We start from the raw sequence: 6,799 nt of genomic DNA on the forward strand, positions 1-6,799 counted from the left end.
TCCATGCATGAGAGAGCTTTATGTATGGAATTGCCATCTGACCCTTACATTATTATTTTTATTATTTATACTTTGTATTATGGTAGGGCCTAGAATTCCACATTATAGCATTCCAGAGTTTAGAGTTCAAACTTTAGAAAACATATTTTGTGGACATTCAAAGCCAAAAACGGTAAAATCCATAAGTGACAAAAACCATAAAGAACAGAAATATCCATACGCAGAAGAGAACAATAGAATAATTCTATTTCAATAATGGATACAAAGATTGAGTATGAATATATAAAACCATTAACTCCAATCAAATCTATCTTCTGAAATTAATGATATTATACAATCTAATACAATATAAATTCTAGTGTATTTTAGAATAATCCACATTTGTAGTATATGTCCTCTGTTGTCCTTTTCATATTCACATTTGTGCACTACACAGTTTTGGACATTGGAGCAGCTGCTCTTATATAGAAGAAAGAAATACTACGCTTGTAACTTAGCAGCTGTGAATGGCCCGTAAAAATGGGATGAAGTTGCAGTTATTATATGCAGATTTTATTGTCTCATTTCTTCTAGCTGTCAAGTATCAGAGATTCACAGTCTTTGTTTAGTCCTAAACTGATCCTGTAGGAGAACACTTCACAATATACAAAAGCAGATTTTAAGGTGGCCATCCTCCAGCAAAAACTTTAGGACCAGACTCCAGAGAGAAACTGCTGAGCTCCAATTCATTTGCAAATTTAACACCATCAGTTTAGGACTAAACAAAGACTGTGAATGGCTTGCCAATTACAGAACCAGTTTCTCCTCCCTTGGTTTTCACACCTCAGCTGCTGGAACAGGGCCCCATCCTCCTGATTGATCTAACCTCGTTATCTCTAGCCTGCTTTGGAAATTTCGTGGGTATTCAGCTCATGCTGCAAAACATCTGTTAGTCTATAAGGTGCCACCGGATTCTTTGCTGCTTCTTCTAGCTGGGCAGTGTCCCAAAGGCAGAACACCCTCTGCTTCTTCTAAGAAGAAAGTAAATGAAAAGGACAAAAAGAGAATGTATTCCAAATGTGGAGTTCTGATTGAGCAACCTTACAGCCAAATTGAGAAAAAAAAAGTTTTAAACACAGAAATCTGATAGAAGTAATTCTGAAAGATTGCTTCATATTAACAATTGTTATACTATCTTTTATACATGTATATAAGACCACTCCTTGCTTACTCTTAGCTCCCAAGATCGGTATAGTCCACTTGCTACTCTGTCCCAAATGGCTATGAGGCCCATCGAAAGATCTGAGGCCATTTTAAAAATGCCAGCCTTTATCTTACTATTCTTCTTGGATGATTACTGTATTCCTGATAGATGGTGCTTCCACCATCCATCAAGTGATCAGATGATAACAGGAGTTCACAGTCCCTATGACATGTGGGGGAATTCTTATACGCTCAAGAAATCAAAAAAGAAAGTAAATGTAGAGATGAGGGGTAAAAGAAAAGGCATGGATTTATGGAAGGTTATATATATGGACAGTCAATCTCAAAACAAAATCAAACACTCCCTCCGTCAAATAGCTGCTTTTCAGCTAATCAGACATAATCCAAGAGAAAGAAATGAGTGCAACCCCAAAAGAGTATGAGTCCCAAAGTATGAGGTAGGTGTTCTCTTTATCTAATACTCCTTGCACTGGAGGATTAGGAGTAAAAATAAAGGACTGTAGCTTGGGTACGTGGTGACGGTGCCACAAACTTTCATCTCTGTGTGACCCTCCCTGTCTTAGATTATGCTTTAATTGAATTCTTCAAACCAGCCACCCTAGACCCATTTCCCACTGTGACAGATTATACCCGTGTGTCCACTATTGTAATAATATCTGTATGCCTCTGAAAACTCAGAATTTGCTAGTCATTATTGTCCTTGTAAAATATGTGTGGTAACATTGTATGTAAAGTTATAGGATTCTGCTACATGGTGTTACTAACACGTTTCAAGTCTGGGGAGCAGCTAAACCAGTTCCTCAGAGACAAAGGGCAAGTTGACGCCTTAGCGAGATGTAAATAATGTTAATGGGTCATTACCTGCTAAGTGGCCATTCTTTGGCAGAAAAGGGGTTAGAGGAGAAAAATCTAACATCATGGAGTTCCTGTCCACACAGATTGCTTATTGTCATGCTCCCAGCTGGAAATGCCATTGAAAGGAAAACAGGACTATAAAAAGAAGGGGCAAGACACCCCAATATATCCCTCCTCCATGCTCTTTCTGTGTCCATTGATTCACTGCACCAGAAGGAACAAAGGAAGCAGTCAGTAAACAGAATAAGGGGTCCTGGCCTAAGAAGTTTGGTCAGTAAGACTCTTGGTATGTGGTGAGAAAATCTTTGCTTTGAATTTAACCTTGTTTGTTAAGTTAGTCATTAGTTGTGTATTAGCTTTATTTTTCTTGTAACCATTTCTGACTTTTATTCCTTAGTACTTGTATTCACTTAAAATCTCTCTCTGTGTAGTTAATAAACTTGTTTTATTGTTTTATCTAATTCAGTGTGTTTGAATTGAAGTGTTTGGGAAACTTCATTTATGATAACAGGATGTGTGCATATCATTTCTATTAATGAAATGACAGACTTTATATGAATTTGTATGATCCAGGAGCCAATCAGAGAGGGACTTATTGCGAGCCAATCAGGGCCCAGTTTAGAGCCAGCCAATCAGGGCCAGGCTCAGGCATATAAAAAGGCTGCCCAGAGCAGGAGCAGTCAGTCTGTCCCAGGCCTTTGACAGGAAAAGGTCAGTCTCCAAGGGAGGCGACTAGCACCGCGGACAGCGCAGTGCTGGCCAGGGCTCAGGGAGGCTAGGGAGCTTGAACCCATAGCCTGCCAGGCTGCAGGCCCTGAAGGGAAGGGCCTAGCGGGTGCAAGGGGCCATAGGGGAAGCGTCCCAGGGAAACAGACAGCTGAAGGGGAGAGAAGGACAGCGAGGCTGACGCTAGAGGGTCCCTGGGCTGGGACCCAGAGTAGAGGGCGGGCCTGGGTCCCCCCCTTCACTCCTTGCAGTGCACCCAGCCATTGGTCTTAGGGAGCAGCCATATTGCTACGCCAGATCCCTGACAAGAGGGATTGGACTCAGAGGGCAGTTGGACATAGTGACTGGGGTGTGGGACTGCTGATCACCGACCCCCGGAAGGGGGCACAGATGGACTAAGGGGCACTGCCGGAGGGCAGTGGCCTCGAAGAGGACGCCGCCAAGCACGCAGCAACGTGGGTCCAGAAACAACAACAGAGGACAGAACAATGGACGGGACTCCACCAGGAGGAGGCGCTCCACTGGAAAGAGCTAATTCCCAGAGTCACCAGCAGGAGGCGCCGCTGGGGTGAGTCCTGAACCCGTTACATGCAGGAAATATATTTCTGGGGGAAAAAGTGGGATCACCTTGCAAAATAACTAGGCTGATAAGAGTCAAGGTGTGGCTGGCTGCAGCATGCACACAGACATAGCTGGGAGTGACACACTTACTGGAGGCTGTTTGTGAGCAGTCCTCACTGGAGGCTACAGCAGCAAAGCAGAGTAAAGGGCACCCCAGGTTAGAAGGCAGGAGTGACACAGCTACTCACTAGTTTGGATTGTACCCTAGGTATGTCGCAACCACCTAATTAAATATAATAAAGACAACAAGGAGTCTGGTGGCACCTTAAAGACTAACAGATTATTTGGGTATAAGCTTTTGTGGGTAAAAAATCCATGCATCTGAAGAAGTGGGGTTTTTTTACCCATGAAATCTTATGCCCAAATAATCTGTTAGTTTTTAAGGTGCCACCGGACTCCTCATTATTTTTGTGGGTACTGACTAACATGGCTACCCCTCTGATACTTGCTAACTAAATGTAGTACCACTATATTCACAGTGGCTCTTGAAGTAAATAAAAAAAAAAGTCCTCCTGGGGCTGAAACCATGGCCTTCCCTTTGGTTCCAGAACAAGGGGGTGGACCTAGCACAAGGATCGGCAACCTTCAGCACACGGTCCCACGCTGCTTCCCGTAGCTCCCATCGGCTGGGAACGGCAAACTGCGGCCACTGGGAGCTGCCATGCCTGCAGACAGTCAAGGTAAACAAAATGCCTCGCGGCCAGCCAGCAGATTACCCTGATGGGCCGAACGTTGCCGACCCCCGGCCTAGCAGATGAGACTGGAAGGCTGTGTTTTTCCTCAGATGAATCTCCAACAGTTTATCCTCTCCTTTAGATCCGCAACTGGGCAGGCTGGTTGTCCTCAGCTTTCTAGCTTCGTGTTTGATGTTTGATGTGCTATGAAGGTATCTGGATTCTCTCCCTACCAGATGCCTGCTCCAAAGTTATTTCCTTCTCTAGCAGAGCTGCTCTGGGGAGGAGCTAGCTTGGAAATTAATACTTTTATCAAGCTGTGTGCTTTGAATCAGCTGAAATCTCACTGCGAGACAAGCAGGCTTGCCGTTTTCAAACTCACCTGTCTTGCCCAGATGAGGAAAGGCTCCCTTGCTTTCCTCTGAAAGGGCTCTTTATTCATGTCTGGCAGTCCCAGCCAGGTACAGGTTCTGGATGCAGGATGTGGTTGTCCTGGTTGTCCTTCACTTCCTTGCCAACTAACTCTTCCTTCTTGTCTCTGACCAGGCTCCCAATGGCTGTGCAGGTGTTATGTACCTGAGGGTTTTTTGTTTTCCTAGAACATCATGCTAGGGTTCCTGATACAGGTTTTCAAGCAAGCAGGTTACTGTCAATTTCCCAATTTCTGCTTGTGGACTCCTGTGAGAGCTGTCTCTCTTAAACCCCCAGATCCATTGATCTCTCTAAGCTATCCTTTCCCTTGGTTTCTGGTAGTTTTTTTCTTGATTCTGGTTTCTTATTCTGTTTACAGATTTACACTGGTTAGACTCATGAACAGAGTATGGATCTGAGCCTGCAACACTGATTCACATCTGTACTGACTTTTCTTGCTAACTCTTTGGAGTTAGGGTTTCATGAGTCTACTTACTGAGGAATGCCAGGATATGGTCTGTTAGATTTATTACAGTATATTCTTGCAGTTGCAGACACTATAATAATAATCAAAGCTTACTTGCATATCATCAATATTCTCATTGTGGCTATTTTTTGAATAAAGAAAGCAAGTTTTGGCCCAACACTGAGATAGCTATTGCATTATAAATCACTGCTTTCTGTAGTTTATAAAATGCCAAAATGTAATGCTGGACTTTTTGTAACTTGAAGGACACAAGTACAACTGGCTGGAAAACTATTTGTTTTCTTTAGAAAATATAGACAAAAAATGTTGAAATTCTCTATTCTATATTTCAATTTGAAAAAATGCAACTGTTTGTGCAACATGAGAGATGCAGCTGGATGGGAAACCCAGTCAATAGAGAATATAGGGTCATGCAGTGCCTGATCTACAACTGCAGAAAACAGGTGTTCTTTTTTTGACAAAAAGTCAACATTTTCTGTAGAGAGCAGACAACTCTGGCTAAAAATTGTGTTTAGACAAAAACCCATTGTTCAGTCAAAATGAAGTTTTGACAGAACACTTTGACCAGGTATTTGTGTACACAAGTTGTTTTCTTCTTATCCCATTATATTGAGAGCTTCACATCAGAGCCATGAATTAATTCATTATTATGTTTATTTCTGACTATTTATGTATATAGCTTGTCCTTTCAAATATGTGGTTTAATATTGACAGAAAAGTAATAAAACAGAATAAAAGTGTGTAATTACTTCTGCTGCATGAATAATTAGCTGCACAATGCAATTAGGCAGTAGGGAAAAGGAAAATTTTTTAAGACTAATTCAGAAGAGATCATACTTGGTAATCCTGAGAGGACTTCATTTTCTGTCAGAATTAATCGAGACACATTAAAAATCTCTCTGATCATCACACCAAAGAGAAAAGAAAACAATCCAAATATGTGAGACAAATAAACTATCCTTCATCAATCAATGTCAGACCACAAGCAATTATTTTACCTAAAGCCTTTCCTGCCCTGCAGTGAAACTTATTTATTTTTTGCTTGCAAAATCATCATTAAAACATGCCACACTATTTTCTGTGGGGGTGTTGCTTCAACTGATCCTGGCTTTGACTCTTGCTACAAGACAAAAGGCATGGTACAAGCTTAAAGAAAAAAAAACTAATTTACTGAAATCACTCAACTCATGCTAATATACTGCAACTCAACTGGCATCAGTTTTAGTCACCATTGGAGGCACTGTTGTCTAGGTGCAACCTCACTGTGATTTTTTGCTCACTTTCCAAATGCCTCCTAATCCAGCTTTAGAGGCAAATAAAACTATTTCTATCCTTCTGAATGAACTACAATTTATTTCAGACACCTGGAATGCTCAAATAAAAATACTGCTGAATCTGGGTTTCAAAAAAAGGGTGTTCATTTATTCTGTACATTTAAATGAAAGTGATGTTAGTGGATGATATTATTTTATTGGAACTAGTCATGATAACCTCTCAGATTTTCGTTTTCCTTGTCTTTTCAGACACTTGGGTGGACTGGTTCAGTAGCACACAATTAAGGTTTGCTTTCTTTCTAGATTAGGGTGTTTTCATCATCTGTATTAGTTTTGTTTTACTGACTAAAGAGTAAGCAAACGGGTAGAATAGAGCACAGAATGTATCTTAGTAATGTAATGGATCATACAATAACCTTAGCTCAAACGTCCATTTAATTGATTAGCAATACTTGGCACGTACATGATGCTTTCCTTCAAAATATTTTGCAGCATTTTTCAAAGATTAATTAAGTTTCACAAACACGTCTGTCAGAATGTTAAATGAT

Source organism: Mauremys reevesii, linkage group 2 (genome assembly GCF_016161935.1).
Source record: "Mauremys reevesii isolate NIE-2019 linkage group 2, ASM1616193v1, whole genome shotgun sequence".
Classification (NCBI taxonomy): Eukaryota; Metazoa; Chordata; order Testudines; family Geoemydidae; genus Mauremys; species Mauremys reevesii.